This window comes from Suricata suricatta, chromosome 11, assembly GCF_006229205.1.
Source record: "Suricata suricatta isolate VVHF042 chromosome 11, meerkat_22Aug2017_6uvM2_HiC, whole genome shotgun sequence".
Taxonomy (NCBI): domain Eukaryota; kingdom Metazoa; phylum Chordata; class Mammalia; order Carnivora; family Herpestidae; genus Suricata; species Suricata suricatta.
In genome coordinates, this window is record NC_043710.1 from 5,885,813 (window position 1) to 5,903,819 (window position 18,007).

The 18,007-nt window shown below is 48.1% G+C and overlaps 1 pseudogene; it reads right to left on the reverse strand.

The window, feature by feature from the left end:
* Positions 1–2,282: 2,282 nt before the first annotated feature.
* Positions 2,283–13,945, reverse strand: LOC115306817 (annotated as a pseudogene).
* Positions 13,946–18,007: the final 4,062 nt, after the last annotated feature.

An 18,007-nucleotide genomic window follows, 5' to 3' on the forward strand; every position in this document is an offset into this window, starting at 1 on the left:
GGGGGGGGGGGGGGGGGGGGGGGAGGCGAGATGAACCAAACCTGACCCGTTCCTGCAACATGCGCCCGCGCAATAGAGAAGTTCTTTTACCAGAATAAGGGGACGGGGTGAGAGCAGATAAAACCAACCAACATTGTCCTGTATCCCGTACTGACTAGCTTTGCAAGGTGTCTGCCTATTTATTGGCCCTTTCCTTCTGTTTCTTTGGGTTTATTTGCTCAGATCTACCTCATTGATTGTATGCTGAATTCAATCGTGTTCTCTAACATATTTATGGCCACCATTGCTCCTCTAAATACTCATTTGACTGTTACCACTCAGTCATGTGTATCTGCCGTTTATTTCGGCATTGTATCTGTAAGGCTGGCCTTAGGTATTTCTCTGGCTTTGAGTGATTGTGTGACGTACCTAATAGCCCCTATTTCCCCCCTAAAATCCCTCTCATCACCATTTCTCCATCTCATACCAGTCATTTAGCTCCTGTGGGTCATGGCTAAGGTCCTGCTGCAGGGACAGCCCTGGGTTCTGCACAGCACTCCCCTTTGTCATCCTCTGAAGCTGAACGCTCCTCCATTTCCCAACTTGGTGGCAGAATCCAACCATGAGTGAATACGTCTCCCAGAATGAGCTGAGTGTTCTAAGAACCCTCCCCCCACCCCCCACGCCGTGGTCAGTCCATGCACAGGGCAGTGACACCTCACCTCCTGCAGTTAGATTTGAGACTTGTGGCCCCTCGGGCTCTGTGCCTGAATCACTGTGGCCTCAGCCTCACAGCAGGTCGTTTCCAGTTTCCACCATGTCCCCCCCCCCCCCTAAGGTGCCCAGGAGCACACCCGGTAATCTGAGGTAGCCACGTGCTTTTCCTCCTCTAACCTGTAAATGTGGTAAGCTTCCTTGACAGTGTCTCACCTTAGCACATCCTTGCATTCCTGGAATCAAACAGTCGGGATATATTTTTCCAATGTATTGCTGGACTTGGTTTTTTGATATTTGGGGGCATTTTGGCATGCAGGCTCAGAAGTGAGATGGTTTCAGTTTTTTCTTTCCTGTGGTACCCTTGTTTTTTGTATCAAGCTTATGCCAACGTCATGAAATGAGTTGGAGGGTGTTCTATTTTCATTACAAGTGTTTGTACTGGAATTTTGGATTTCTGAAAGTTTTGGTAAAACTTATAAAACCAACTGTGCCTGGCATGTTTAGGGTGGTAGGAAGTTTTTTTTGTTTTGTTTTAAGAGCGAGAGATCACGAACTGGGGAGCGGAGCAGAAGGAGAGAGAGAATCCCAAGCAGGCTCCGGGCTCAGTGTGGAGCCCGATGTGGAGCTCGACCCCATGCCCCTGGAATCGTGACCTGAGCTGAAATCAAGAGTCAGCACTCTACCGACCCAGCCACCCAGGCGCCCGGGCGGGAAGATTTTTAACTCTAGATTTCTTATGACAATAGATCGTTTAGGTTTCTGTTCTGGATTCTGTGATACTTTCAAGGAAAAATGTTTTTCTATTTTCTCATCTTGTCTGTGCTTTCAAACTTCCCGCAGTTATTTGCAGACCTGCCTTACGTTTCCGATCTTGACTAGATCCACGTTATGTCTCCCTTTTTATATCTAATATTATTGTGCTTTTTCCTTTTTGTCGGTCTTGGTAGACATGTCTTTGTTAGTCTTCAGTGCATCCCTCTGTCATTCTCCTTCACTATTCGCTTCTATTTCTTGCATCAGAAAAACGTATTTCCCTTACATTCGCTTGAGTTTATTCTGTGACTCTCCTTCTAACCCTTGTGGGTGCTTCCGCCTCCCCCCCTCCCCGCCCCCACGCCTGAAGAAAAGGTGAAAGAACCGTATGCCCTTCGGTGGGGCCAGCGCTTTGTAACATTTGCCACATTCCGTTTCTTTCGACACACAGCACACGTCGTTTTTACATTGAGTTGTTATGTCTCTTTAACCTCTTAATTTAGAACAGATGCCCAGCTGGGCTCTTTTTCTTTTCACTAACGGGCTTTTTGGACAAGTTCAGGCCGGTTATCTTATTAAAAGCTACCACGTTTGGATATGTGCGGTTCTTTGTGCAGACTTCGGTTTGGGTTAAACAATTTCAGCGAAATTAGCTCGGGCCCGATGTGCTCCTACTGCACATGGTGACGGGGGAGAAGCCCCAGTTACTGGTGGTGCTAATTTTGATCACCTGGTTAAAGAGAGAGCTTCTAGGTCGTTTTTCATTTTTCCTTTATTTTTGGTTCCTAAGTTTTATCCAAGAACTCATACAAAACATTTCAGCTAACTGAGTTTTAATCCTCCTCTTCCTCCCCTTCCTCATCTTGGTTTATCCGGAAGTGACAGGATCCCTAACTCTCTCTGCTGTTAGCAACTGCGCGCAGATCTCGGAGGCTCTTCTTCAAATATGTTTTGTGAGATATTTCCAACACCTTTTGGGGAAAAGGCACGTCAGAAGTTACAGTGATCTTGCTCTTGCTCCTTTCAATGGTCACAACCCCCCCACCGGGATTCCCAGCTTTCCATTCACTTTGATCCACTCGTGAAGAACCTGCTCAAAGTTGGCCGCATCCGCGATTCCGTCTTCTCGGGGCTGCGTGCGGTCCGCCGCAGAACTTGCTGCTTTTCCTTGCGGCGCTTCGCCTGGAGCCTTCTCACGGGCGCTGGCGGCAGCGGAGGCAGGAAGGGCTCGGTTTTCTACAAAGGAACTGTTTTCCCTTTGTGGGACAGTCCTAAGGCTAAGTGTCCTTTGATGCAGTTCTATATGTATTTGTAGTTAGTATTATTAAAATTTTTTTAAATGTTTATTCATTTTTGAGAGAGACGGAACACAGCAGGGGAGGGGCGACAGAGACACAGAATCTGAAGCAGCTCCAGGCCCTGAGCTGTCAGCACAAAGCCCGACATGTCGCTCAACCCCACAGACTGTGAGGTCATGACCTAAGCCAAGGCTGGAGACTTAAATCGACTGAGCTACCCAGTGCCTAATTTAATAATAAATTAAATTATTATTTAATTATTAAGCTAAAATATACAATTTTCGATCATAGCCATTTTTAGGGCATTTTTAAAAATGTTTATTTTGAGGAGCATGAGTGGTAGGAGGAGAGGCAGAGAGAATCCCAAGCAAGCTCTGTGCTGACAGCACGGAGCCGGATGTCGGGCCTCGATCCCGCAACCCATGAGATCGTGATCTGAGCTGAAATCAGGAGCTGGGCGTTTGGCCAACTGAGCCATCCAGGCGCCCGGCCCCATCATAACCGTCTTACGGCGAACAGCTCCGTAGTGCTACACACACTCACAATCTTGGGTAAACCCTCTCCTTTTCTGACTGGCGCATTTCACTTAGCATAATGTCGTTAAGGTTCAGCCACGTAGCACATGCTAGAATTTCCTTCTGATGGCGGAATCATGTCCCATTGTTTGCATATACTGCAGTTTGCTTGTCCATTCACCCATCGATGGACTCTTGGATTCCTTCCACTGTTCAGCGATTGCGAATAACGCTGCTATGAACATGGGTGTGCAAATATCTTTTTGAGACCTTGCTTTCAACTCTCCTGAAGATAAACCCAGAAGTAGAACTGTTGGGTGATAGGGTCATTCTATTTTTAATTTTTTAAGGAACCGTTGCTGTCCTGTTTTCCATAGCGGTGGCACCATTTTACGTTCCCACCAACAGTGCATAAGGGTTCCAACTTTTCCATATCTTCACCAATATATTATGTTCTTTTTTTAAATAGTAGCTATCTTGATACGTGTGAAATATCTAGTGTTTTTTTAAATTTTATTTTTATTTATTTTTGAGAGACAGAGAGAGACAGCGTGAGCAGGGGAGGGTCAGAGAGAGAGAGGGAGACACAATCAGAAGCAGGCTCCAGGCTCTGAGTTGGCTGTCAGCACAGGGCTGGATACAGGGCTCGAACCCACAAACTGCAAGATCATGACCTGAGCCAAAGCCGGATGCTCAACCCACTGAGCCACCGAGGGGCCCCTCTAGTGTCTTAATTATAGTTTAGTTTTGAGTGTTTTCTGATTTCCATTATGATTCCATTTTTGGTCCATAAATTATATTTAAACATTTAGTTGATTATGTTTAATAACATAAGCACCTTCAGACCTACCACCACAAGACAAAGGTCACGACTGATCCAGTCTACCCTCTGTCTCCACCCCCCATCCTACAGCCCATCCATCCCATTTTCTGTTCCTCCTCACGAGTCAACCAACGTGGACTCCGTATGCCCTTGTCTTCTTTCCGTATAGTTTTCTTGTATCTACATGTGTTTTTCTAAAAGCTTTTAGGGGCACCTGGGCGGCTCCGTTGTGTAAGCATCCAGCTCTGGATTTCGACTCCGGTCATGATCTCACAGTTCATGGGTTTGAGCCCCACAGCGGGTTCTGCGCTGACAGTGTGAAGCCTACTTGGGAATCTCTCCCTGTCTCTCTGCCCCTCCCCTGCTCACTCTCTCTCAAAATAAACTTTAAAAGAGCATTTAAAAAAATAATTTTTTTTAACCTTATGAAAAAAATAACATGCCAAACATCATATTTAGGGAGCTGATGGTTCACTTAATATTACATTACTTTGTTTCTCCTAATTGCTGTATGTTGCTGTAGTTCATTTGTTCTGTCAGTAATATTTCCCCGCGGGGCTCTCTCACGATATCCGTTCACTCCTCTGCTGGGGGCCCTGGGGGTTCTTCCTCCCCGTCTCCCCCCCCCCCCCCATCCATTGTATACATTCTGCTAGATCTATCTGTTCAGGTGTGAAGTTCCTCTTGGGACACTTCTAAGGTGTGGAGTTTGTCAGAATATTAGGCACTGCCACCTATGTTTTCCAAAGTGGCTACATTGGAAATGACATTGTCAGGGGCATCTGGGTGGCTCATTCAGTTAAGCATCCGGCTTCAGCTCAGGTCATTATCTCACGGTTCGTGGGTTTGAGCCCCGCTTCAGGCTCTGTGCTGACAGCCAGCTCAGAGCCTGGAGCCTGCTTCGGATTCTGTATCTCCCTCCCTCTGACCCTCCCCTGCTCACGCTGTCTCTCTCTGCCTCTCAAAAATAAATAAAAAACATTAAAAAAAATTTTTTAAGAATTATTTAAAAAAAGGAAATGACATTGGCAGACATTCACCAGCTATGGACCCCGGAGCGGGATTTAATGATTTCTTCCTGTAGTCTGTCACTTTTTACTTAATATATTTTGAGTTTATGGTGTTAAGTACAACACAGTGAAAATTGCTCTCTCCTTTTGTGAACTGAACCCTTATGAAGTGACGCTTTCCATCCTTACAGATGCTTTTTTTATCTTAGTTTATCTGATGTTAGCATAGCCCCCCCCCTCTTCTGCTTAGTATTTTGCTTTTTGCCTCGTAAGTGCTCTTCCATCCTTTTCCTTTCACTCTTACTTTCAGATTCACTTTCAGATGCTCTACCCCTGTCTACAGCTTAAAAGTTGAATCACGAATCGCTATTTTTCTTTTAACTGATGCACTCAGTTCATTTAACTTATTGTAATAATTGGCGTGGGGTCCCATCTGTCCTATTGGACAGTTGGATGCATATAAATTTCTAGATTCTAAATCTTTTCTTTCAATACTTTGAAAATACTACTTGACTGTCTTCTTGCTTCCGGTGTTGCTATTGAAAACTCTGGGGTCTGTCTGATTCTCCCGGCTTCGTGTGTGGGATGCTCCTTCTGTTAGTGTTATCGCTGAGATTCTCAAAGTTCTAGATGGTGTGCACCGATGTGAGTGATTCCTTTCTCTTCTCTTAGCACTCTCTGGGGGTTTTTGATCCAAGGTGCTTTATGTTTGGATGATTCCAGGAAATGTGTCTCCATTATTTCTTCAAACATTTTCTCCCTCCATGTTCAGATTTCTCTCCAGAATCCCTGTAATTCAGATTTTAACATCTTTGCTTCTACCTTCCATCTTAGCTTTTCTTGTGCAGTTGTTTTCTTTAGTCCTTCCTTGTAGGTTTTCTCAGTCTGGTATTCTGATTTTCCTGTTTCATGCCTAAGATGTATCCCTTCTGGTAGACATCCCATCTATTGTGGGTTTTTTTTTTTAATGATTATTTATTTTTGAGAGAGAGAGGCAGAGAGAGAATCCGAAGCAGATCCAGGCTCTGAGCTGTCAGCACAGATCCTGATGCGGGGCTCGAACTCCTGGACTATGAGAACACGACCTGAGCTGTGGTGGGATGCCTGGCCGACTGAGCCACCCAGGTGCCCCCGCCTGTTGTGTTCTTTACTTCATCTCAGGTTGACTTCTCCAGCAGGCTGAAACCGCGGCTTGCCCTACTAGAAATATCCTTTGTACAGAACTCTGGGAACCAGCATCCAACACTTTGGCAGTAGCTCCAAGGGCGAGGCAGCGAGGGTATTTCCCCATCAACTCACACCGTCAGTTGGTGCAAGAGGGCTGCTCCTGGGGGGCAGGGAAAGGCCTCGGGCAGAGAGCTGCGTGTGGTGGCCACTGAGGTCTGGCCACTGCTCGGGTCTTGTGCGCCGAGGGCATGCGGGCGTCCACAGAATGCACGGCTCAGCAGCAGGAAGAAGAGCGTGAATGCGGGACCCTGAGAACCGGTGGAATGTAAGTTCCGGAGCGGAGGCCGTACTTCGATGGGTATGAAGGAGACGGCTCAGCAGCAGCGCTTGGTTCACAGCTTCTTTAAATTTTTTATGTTTTTATTTACTATTGAGACAGAAACAGAGCATGAGCAGGGGAGGGGCAGATAGAGAGGGGATTCAGAATCCGAAGTAGGCTCCAGGCTCCGAGAGGTCAGCATAAAGCTCTCTGTGGGGCTCGAACCCATGAACCCTGAGATCATGACCTGAGCTGAATTGGACGCTTAACGACTGAGCCGCCCAGACGCCCCGGTTCGCAGTGTCTTGATTTTCCAAAACGTCTCGTTCCCGAGGCCTCTGGGCCTGCTCTGTCGTCCGCTGGCCTAGTCCATGGGCTTCAGTGAAATTCTTAAACGTGGAGTCCGCTGCCTTCAAAATACAAAGAAGCGAAATTGGTACAGGGCTTCTTTCTTCGCAGCTGGAGGCATAAGGCCAGCAGTTTATCCTTAGTAGTGGCCCAGACGCCCCTCACGAAAGTCACCGGGTTGCAGGACCCTGGGCTTGGCCTTCACGCCAAGCCCAGCCGCCTCTGCTCCTCTGCATCCGAGGGGCCAGCGAGGCAGCGGGGCCGGCGGCTTAGTGGGAACCAGGATCACCGATGTGCTGGGAAGCTGGGACAGCGGCAGCTCGGGTCGTGCTCCGGTTTGATCCATTGACGACACACTGTCAGAGACGGCGCAGCCCCCCCCCCCCCCCGCAAGGTGGAAAGTCACACGCCTTGCTGGTGACAAGAGGAGTAAAGCATTCGCAATGGCCAAGGCTGGCTACGGTGCTGCAGTGACAGCAGTTTTGCAGCCGTTGTTGAGAGGCGGCCGCCGCTGACTACTGGAGCGCGGAGGTTAAGTGGCCCCGCCGGGTCGCCATGAGGGGCCAAGCGCCGGAACCCTTGTTCCCAACCAGTCCGGCTGTGGAACGTGGAGATGGCCATGGGAGTCACAGCACCTGGCTAATTTTTGTTTGAGAACAGCACTCTCTTACCCCACCCCCACCCCGCCCGGTGGTTATGCACTCTGGTGCCAAGTGACCCGGGACCCACACGAGGTTGCGGGCTCCGTGTTCCGCCCGCATTTCTAGAAGCTACCAGCAGAGGTCACAGTTAGCACATCCAAGCGGCCAGTCAGCAGCCACCCCTATCCGGCAGCACGCACACCATCTGTCCTGGTTGTGGGATCCAAGGGCCACGGCAGGTCAAGTCCAACCAGGGGCTCCACGTGTCTCAACAGTAACTGCAACACAGTCCCAGGCCCCACGGGGGCCTCACTTGCAAGGCGCTATCCGTGCCTTCCCCTCCCCCACACAAAGTGGAAGAGGCGCTTGGAGAGAGGTGGGGGACTGCCCTCGTCTTTCAGTTTGGAAGTATCCGGATCAGGGTGTTGGAGGACTCAGCAGCACCTGTCCCCCCAGAAACCCAGTGTCAGGAAGTGGCCTGGAACTCGGGAGGCCACAGGAGGCTGTGGAGGGGTGAGACCTCAGAACTCTGCAGGGGTGTTCTCCCCAGAGGCCTCCTCACCCCACTACTTCAAATGTATCCCTTCTCGGAATTGCTGACTCCTTCAGACCCTTGCTTCCCTCGCTCCCCTCATCTGCCTTGTCTCCGCACCCTCCAAGTGCTTTCCTCCCCCATGGGTGTCACCGCTCACCTTATATCTTCCATAATTTAGCATTTGATAGTCAAGTTCTGTCTTACTGAACCATCCGTGGCCACACATAGCTTTGCGAGAGGGGTCTTTGCAGGTGGATCCTCCCCTTTCTTGGTTCTCTGTCCAGACACTTTTTGGGACCCCTCCTGCCCCACCTGTATCCTCCCCACTCCCCAAGGCAGAGCATGTCTTGGCACAGAGAACTATTTTATTTCTCTCAGTGTCTCCCAGAGCAGAGGCACAGAGGAGGGAAAGGCCAGGGTCTGAGGAAGGGTAGGTAATGCGCTATGTCTGTGCTGGGCAGCAACACGGTAAGTCTGGAGGTACGGGGCTTGGAATGCCAGGCTAAGGGATTGTGGCCATAATGGCTTCAGATGGCAAGATCTGGCACAGCAAATCTGGGAGGCGGGGATAGTGGCCGGAAGCCAGTATAGCCGTGTGCAGACCCCAAGCAAGGTGACTCCGTCTAACCAAGGTGTTGGGGCTTCAGGAGAACAGCCGTGAAGGAGAGACTTTGACTCACCCCAGCTCAGTGAGCAAGGAAGCCCATCCCTGTCTTGTAACAAGATAAGGGTCTTCAGACCAACTGAGTATAGGAGTTTCTCGCCAACAGACAGGAGGAACTTCTACCAGATGCACTTCAGAAAGAATGAAAATGACTTTAGAGAACAGATCTGAGAGGCAAGAAGGAATGAGGAGCAGATGAATGACTGAGGATGATGCCCAATTTGCGGATGGTTCTTAACAAGTCAAAGCTAAGTACTGGAAACAAAACCCATGAGAACGGACAAGGTAATCGTAAGTGTCTAAAGGCTACATACAGTTTGAAGGGAGCTAGATCCACCAACTAGGTTTATATTTTGTCAATACACTTGTTGAAATGTTAAGGTGATCTCCAAAAGAATAGAAATAGTAGGGCGCCTGGGTCAGTAAAGCGTCCAACTCTTGATTTCACTCAGGTCATGATCTCATCGTCGTGGGATCAAGCATGGAACTTGTTTAAGATTCTTTCCCTCTCTCCCTCTGCCTCTCCCATGCGCTTGCTTGCTCACTCTCAAGAAAAAGAAGGAAGGAAGGGAGGGAGGGAGGGAGGAAAAAAATTGAGTTTATATCTTCCAAATCAGTAGAAAGAGAAGGTACTGGGCGCCTGGTTAAGCGTCAGACTTCGGCTCAGGTCATGATCTCACGGTTTGTGAGTTCAAGCCTGGGCCAGGCTCTGCTCTTTCTCTCACTCTCTCCCTGCACCTCATGGGACTCTCTCTCTGCCCGTCCCTCACTCATGCACTCTCTCAAAAATGAATGAATGAATTAAAATCAGTTAATCAATTAATTAAAAATAATTGGTTAATCAATTAAAAAGAGAAGGTGTTAAAAACTCAATCATTAGAAAAGAAAGCAAGGAAGCAGAAAAACAATAGAAAGCAGGACACACCGGAAATATAAAGGTCATATAGAATAAAAAGTATTCTGTTTTTGTTTAAGCGGAAAAGGAATTTTGGAGACCGTTTTAAGTGACACGTTTTGATGTTAATGTTCCGTGTCAGCTTGACTGGGCTCAGCGATGCACAGAGAGGTTTTATTTCTGGGTGCGTCTGTGAGGCTGTTTCTGGAAAAGACTAGCATTTAGATCAGCAGACCGCGTGGAGAAGGGCCACCGCCCCCGTGCTGGTGGCCACCATGCAGTCGAGGAGGGCCTGAAGGTGAGGGGGGGTGAACTTGCTCTCTGAGCTGGGACCCCACCTTCTCCTGCCCTTCCCCGTAGGCTCTCCTCCTGCCTTCGGGCTTGGACTGGGGCTCACACTGTCGGCGCCCCTGGTTCTTGGGCTTCAGACTTGGACTGAATTCTACCCCTGGATCTCCCAGTTCTCCAGCTTGCAGATCACAGACTGTGGGACTTCTCGGCCTCCATAATTATGGGAGCCAAATCCTATAATAACTCTTAGGCATATGGGTCTAAAGTGTTCCTTCTGCTTCTCTAACACACTCCTGGAATCTAGGAAGGTCAGAGACTCAGAGGTTCCGCCGCCAGAAGACCCGCCCCATGGAAGCTTGCTTCCGGAGGCCTCAGCTGGGGAGGCAGGGCCCCCTGGAGGCATATGGCGGGGCTGGCCCAGGTCCCCCGCATCCCCACCCCACCACTCTCCTCTGCAAGTCAATACACATTAGCACTTGCTTTCACCGTCACTGTCACCAATTTACTTAGAGCTTTTATTTGAAATAGATGATGTATTTTTATCAATTACAAGAAATGCAGTTACATGGTTTTCTTATTTAATTGTGCATGTAATGAATGATGTCAACAAATTCGCCACGGAGAATCACGCTTACACCTCTGAAATCAACCTCCTGGTGTGTTGTCCTTTCGCTATGCACCATAATAATAACATATACTGTGATAACAGTAGAATAACCGTGCGTTGCTGGATGAGATTTGGTATGTTATTTAGGGAGTTTGCCTCTAGATTATTTATAAGCAACATTCGTTTTTGCAGTGTCTGTCTCAGATTTGGCTGTTCCCATTTTATCAACATCATAAAGTACGTTAGAGCGCTTACCATCTTTCCCCGGGATCTTGGAGCCGTGTAAACAGCACACGAATGATCTGCTATTTGAAGGTAAGAGAGAACCACCAGGGTCTGGTGCCTTTTTTGATAGTTCAAAGAATAACCACAGCAAAGACTTACATGGTGTTTAGATTTGGAAAACTAATAGTGGCTCTTTGTTTGAAACGACTGTAGCAGGAAGACGGGAAGTTACAGGCCTGGGAGATGACAGGCCCTAGAAGAAGAGAAAGAGGAGAAGAGTGCCCTTTCTCCTAGGTGTTTACACCTCAAGTGAATGGAAGAGTTTATGAGCTTTCCTCAGTTCTCAAGCTGGACACTTTTGTTACTTATGCAATTATTGAAAACGATGCCTGATGTATCTTTTTATTTTTTTTTATTAAAAAAAGTTTTGGGGGGTGCAAGTGGGGCAGGGGCAGAGAGAGGGGCACAGAGGATCTGAAGCCCGCCCTGCGCTGACAGGCTGACAGCAGGGAGCCTGATCTGGGGCTCGAGCTCATGAACCGTGAGATCATGACCTGAGCTGAAGTCAGGCGCTCAACCGACTGAGCCACCCAGGCGCCCATGTTTATTTTTTATTTTTGAGAGAGAGAGAGGCAGAGGGAGAGAGAGAGAGCACTATTGGGGGAGGGACAGAGAGAGGGGGACAGAAGATCCGAAGCGGGCTCCAAGCTGACAGCACAGAGCCTGATGTGGGCCTCAAACTCACAAACTGTGAGATCATGACCTGAGCCGAAGCCGGACTCTCAGCCGACTGAGCCGCCCAGGCGCCCCAATGCTTGACATATCTTAACATGAACTTCATATTTATTTCACAAGAGAAAAAGACAGACTTCCTGGAATCTAAGAGCCAACTTACAAAATAATACGATGAGCAACAGGAATTTTAGCTTAACAAATTTAGCTAGTGAAGCAATTTACCATCTTAGAAAGGGAACCAATATTTGACTGTTTGCTCCTTCACAACAAAAGGCCTTATATATTTTTTGCCTTCACTCTCTTTCATCATATTTCTAATCGCTTAGTTGGTCATTAAAATATTTATGACCTCTAATTGTTTCAAGGTCAATCTTGGTATCTTAAATTTTCCCAGGAAATGACTAATTTCCTTTGAATTTTCCTGCTGGTTGTCACACTTCTTCTCAAAACATTCCCTAGTGATTACTTTGATTTCTTCTGGATCTGTGATAATGTAGCCTTCCTCTTTCTAAGCCTGCATATCCTTAAGTTTTTTATTGGAGGATATTCATACAACAAAGTACACAAATAATAAGTATACAGCTCAATATATTTCTTTTTTTAATGTTTATATATTTTTGAGAGACAGAGAGGCAGGGGAGGGGCGAAGAGAGAAGCAGACACAGAATCTGAAGCAGGCTCCAGGCTCCGAGCTGTCATCCCAGAGGCCGATGTGGGGCTTGAACCCACAGACTGTGAGGTGATGACCTACAGCTCAGTATATTTCCATAAAGTGAGCGAACACTCCTGATCCAGCGCCCAGATGAAGAAATAAAACATGTCCAGCAGCTCCCCTAGTGGCACCTCCATGTCAGTCTCTACCCCCAGAAACAATGTGCTAACTTCTAATGGCATAAATTAATTTTGACTGTTTTTGTAAAGCAGAAGCAACGTGTATGATTTTATATTTGTCTCCTTTCCTTCTCTACATGTCTGGAGAGCCACCCATGTTATTTATTCCATTATATGAATGTCCACCATTTATTTATCCATTTTACTGTTGGGTTTCCAGTTTGGGATGGTTATAAATAGTGCTCTTCTGAACCTTCTTGTTGATGTTTTTGGCTGAACATATGCACATTTTTCTGTTGCTAAGTCAACATAAATCTGCTTTTTTAGAATATTTTTTAGAGAGAGGGAGAGAATGCAAGCAGGAGAGGGACAGGGTGGGGGACAGAATCCCAAGCTGGCTCCACGCTGCCTGTACAGAGTCCAAGATGGGGCTCAACCCCACAACCCTGGGATCATGACCTGAGCCCAAATCAAGAGTAGGCCACTCAACCGGCTGAACTATCCAGGTGCCCTTTTGTTCTCTCTCTCTTTTTAAAAAAAATTTTTTAGTTTATTTTTTTGAGAGAGAGAAAGAGAGAGGAAGGTAGGGGCAGAAAGAAAAGGAAGAGAATCCCAAGCAGGCTCTGCACTGTCGGCACAGATCCCACTGCAGGGCTCGAACCCACACACAGTGAGATCATGACCCGAGCCGAATCAAGAGTCGGAAGCTTAACTGACTGGACCACCCAGGTGCCCCATGTTCTCTCTCTCTTAACAAAGTTTTACAGTAGAAATTTTCAAATACATTCAAAATTAGATGGGATGGAATAATGAAGCCCCTGGACCCATCACCCAGCTTTGATCCACCATCTTGTTCCCCTGCCTCATATATCCCCACTGTCCATATTTTTGTTTGTTTTTATTTATTTTTTAATTTTGGAGTAACTTAAAGCAAATCCCAGATCTCACTGCGTACTTCTGGGTATATACATTATAACACACATACTATATGTAAACTATATATATACACATATATTACATGTGTCTCTAGCAGATAAGGATTTTTTTCTTAACATAACCATCTGATGGTATCATACCCAACAAAATTAATCGTCCCATTAAGATTATCATCTTGTATTCAGTCTGCATACAGATTGCTCTGACAATCTTAAAAAGGGTTTTCTAATCCTGTTTGAATAAGACCAGACAGAATCTACATTGTGCTTTCCTGTGGATGTCTCTGCCTTTTTCTTTTTTTTTAAGTTTTTTTTTTTTTGAGAGAGAGTGAGTGGGGGAGGGGCAGAGAGAGAGAGAGAGAGAGAGAGAGAGAGAGAGAGAGAATCCCAAGCAGGCTTGTGCTATCAGCTCAGAGCCCAACATGGGGCTTGAACCCACGAACTATGAGATCATGACCTGTGCTGAAACCAAGGTTGGATCCTCAGCCAACTAAGCCCCCCAGGCGCCCCATCGTGTCTTTTTCATACACCGCGTTCTCCTCTCACCTTTCCTTGCGCCTTTCATTTTTGGTGAAACAAGCTCACTTGCCCGTGGACCGTCCACGTGCGATTCCGCTGATTGCATCCTAGCGGTGGCGACTTTGTGCGCTCTGCCATTGCCCGTTTTGCGTGTAGACTGGTAGGTAAATTTAGAAGCTATTATTTTGGAAAGAACACTTCACAGGTGATGCTTCTGCATCACATCAGGAGGCGTGCTCTGCTTTTAATCATGTGAAAACGGACTTGTGTGTTCAGGAGTTGTTGCAAGATGCACCTGTTATAAAGGCCCCTGCTGACCTTCGCGCGATGTTTCAGCAGGTGGTCATGTTGATCACGGTCCTGTTGGGCAGCCCTCATCAACCAGGCCATGCCAAATGGTGATTTTTTTTTTCTAATTAGATCATTAGTTCTGTATTCTCACCTGGAATTCTACTAAAAGGAAAAGCGTCTCGTTATTACCTATTTGGTTACCCTGAAATATAATCAAGTACGGGAGAGCCAAGAAAAGTTTTAATTTTTTTCTTTTTTTAACATGAATGTCAGCATTGATATTTGGTAGCTGTGTCAGCCAGAGCCCAGTGAGGAGAGAGAAGGAGCTACCTCAGTGGCGGGAATATTGTCCGCAGAACTGTTAGGCAAAGGTCTTTAAGAACCGAGAAGGCAGGGGCGCCCTGGTGGCTCAGTCGCTTGAGCAGCCAGCTCTTCGATTCGGGTCAGTTCCTGATCCCCGGGTCATGGGATTGACCTTGGGAAGAGTGGGCTCCACGCTGGGCATGGAGCCTGCTTGAGATTCTCTCTCTCTCCCTCTGCCCCTCCCCAGCTCACGCTCATGCTCTCTCTCTCTCTCAAAAAAACAAAACAAAAATAAAACCAAAAAACAGAATTGAGAAGACAAAAAGGTGAGCACTGGGATATCACGGAGCAACCGGAGGAAGCAGCTACAGCCCCTAGAGCTGAGGAAACACAACGGAAGAGTCTGGAATGATGAAACCGCAGAAGCGGGTGGGAAGGCCCCATGGGGCTGGGAGGCAACAGCGGATGGAGCGCAGCGGAGCCGCCAGTGCTGGGACCTTGCCGGCTCCGTCACCAGCACTGCGGCCGAGCAACCCCTAAAAGTGAGCAACTTTGGAAAGTGTTTATTATGAACTCATGATTGTGTTTTTTAACATAGTTGAGTGTGTTTGACCCCACGTCATTAATATTTTTGATGCTTAGATGCTCCTATCTCTGGCTGGCGGCAGTTCCTTGGACGTGGCTCCTGCGACAATTTGGCAAGCCCCGCCCCCCAGTGTCGTGGAGCTGCCCCCCTCTCGGGCGTGACAAGAGGTTGCACGCTCACCTTGTGCGTTTCCTGCCCCAGACCCGGCGTCCACCTTCCTCCAAGGAGCTCTGGTTCCTTTTAGTGTGAGTGGTTTTCGGTTTTGTTTTTTATTTTTATTTATTTTTATAGCTTATTTATTTTTGAGACAGAGAGAGACAGAGCACGAGTGGAGGAGGGGCAGAGAGAGAGGGAGACACTGAATCTGAAGCAGGCTCCAGGCTCCGCGCGGTCAGCACAGAGCCCGATGCGGCCCGAACCCATGAACCGCAAGTTCAAGACCGGAGCCGAAGTTGACGCTTAACCGACTGAGGCACCCAGGTGCCCCTGGTTTTGGTTTTTAGAGAGAGAGAGAGAGAGAGCGCATGAGCAGACGAGGGGCAGGGAGAGGAAGACAGAATCCCAGGCAGGCTTCAGGCCCAGCACCCAGCACGAATCCCAACAGGGGGCAGATGGGGGCCGGTCCTGGGGTTCCATCCCACAGCCCCATGGCATGAGCCCAGCTGGAATGGAGAGTCAGGCACTCAACCTGCGCCACCCAGGGCCGCCGTGGTGTCATTGTAAGACTGCAGGTCATTGTAAGACTGCACTCTGCGTGCTGCTCGTTTCTACGGAGTTGTCTTCGCTTCTGGATCTTTGCAGCGGACAGAGCTAAGATGAATGTTCTTTCTTTTGAAATAAAAAATGAGTTACGGGGGCACCTGGCTGGCTCACTCAGTAGAGCATGCAACTCTTTTTTTTTTAATGTTTTTTATTTATTTTTGAGAGAGAGAGAGACAGTGCGAGCAGGGGAGGGTCAGAGAGAGAGGGAGACACAGAATCTGAAGCAGGCTCCAGGCTCTGAGCTGTCAGCATAGAGCCCAATGCGGGGCTCGAACCCACGAACCCTGAGATCATGACCTGAGCCGAAGCCAGACGCTCAACTGAGCATGCAACTCTTGATCTCAGGGTCACATCGAGTTCAAGCGCAGAGGTTAGTTAAACAAAAAACAAAAATTATGATTTCATACTGTTATTTATAATTCAAAAATAAGACTACAGTATTTTGCATAATTTTAAAATTTATATCTATTATGCATAAAAATTTTGGTTCCTAATAACATTATTTATTAGCTGTATAAACATACATGTTAAAATAGCTACACCACTATCAGTACTAACAATAACACTATTGAATGCATTTATGATTTTTTTTAAGTTTATTTATTTTGAGAGAGAGAGGAGGGGGAGAGGAAGGGGGAGAGAGAATCTCAAGCAGGCTCTGCACTGCCAGTGCAGAGACAGACCTCTGGCTCGATCTCATAAACTATGAGATCATCACCTGAGGCAAAATCAAGAGTTGGATCCTCAGCTGACTGAGACACCCCAGAGCCCCATGATTTCTCAATTTTTAATTAATTTCTTAATGGTTCTTTTTATCCTTGGTTGATACCCCAGTCGGAGTGTAAAGTCAAAATGTTATATATATATATATTAATATATATATTAATATATATATTAATGGTTTTTTTTAAATTTATTTTTGAGAGACAGAGAGAGATAGTGCGAGTAGGGGAGGGTCAGAGAGAGAGGGAGACACAGAATCCAAAGCAGGCTCCAGGCTCTGAGCTAGCGGTCAGCAACAGAGCCTGACGCGGGGCTTGAACCCACGAACCGTGAGATCATGACCTGAGCTGAAGCCGGATGCTTAACCAACTGAGCCACCCAGGCGCCCCTAGATCTTGATTTTTAATACCCCTTCGCTGAAAGGAACCACGGTGCCTAGGGGAAATGGCTGATGCCAGGACTGGGGCAGAGCAGGTAGAGATGAGCCTAGAAAACATGTTTTAACAGAAAGTAAGGAAATGCTTGAAGAATGATGGAGACATGTCAATAGGACACCAAGGCCAGCTTCCGGGGGCTTCCATTGGCAAAAACTTGGGACAATTTGAGGTGGGAGCTTTTCTTTCCATCTGGGAGCCCAGGAGGCTGGGCTCACTGGGGATACCGGACGGGCCCAGGGCCATGTAGGTGATGAGCTGGGGGAGACCCAGCCTAGTGAGCGCAGAGGGCAAGGGAATTTGAATGTTCCTCCTGCTGCTGCTCACCCCCTCCTCTGGGAAACAGGCCCTCTGGGCACTTGACATTGAAGCCTCAGGGGTTTGACAACACAGAGCCAGCGTCTCCCCGTGCTCAGTCCACTCTGTCAGCCCCCTGGCTCCTTCCTGAGGATGCCAAGGGACAAAGTAGGACCAGCTGGGAAAGGTGGGGCAGGGAGCATAGTCCCAGCGGACAGTCACGTGCTTGGCACTGAGGGGCACCAAGGATGGCACCTCGGGGGCAGATAGGTAAGAATTCAGCCCACTGGGCTGTGCTCTGAGGGCCTACGGCTGGCTGCCCAGACAGGTACCTTTTCCCAGTTGCATCGGGATACGTGGGGCGGCCCTGCCTGAGCCCGCAGGATATGAAGTAGGGTGAAAGCTTCTAAATTTAGTGCTGGAGAAAGGGGTGAGAAGGCAGGGGTCCTGCCGGGCCTGGGGGTGGGGGCAGGCTCTGGCCCTGTCGATGGGGAAACACAGAAACTGGCCATTAGCTGCCAGGTGGACCTGGGAAGGGTGTGGGCACAGCCCAGAGCAAGGAGGGGACCTGTCCTGCCCCTGCTCAGTGCCCAGCTCTAGCCGGCTTCGGCCAGTCAGCCTTTGCACTGGGGATCCCATCACCACGCTCTGAAGGGCCTCACTGAGAGCTGAGCTGGGTGGGGAACGTAGGTGCAGGGAGTGGAGGAGGGGTCCTGGGTGGCCCCTGGGTCCTCTTAGTGAGGGTTCCATGTGCACAGGCGGTGAAGGAAGATGCTGGCAAGGGGCTGAACGGGCTTCTGTAAA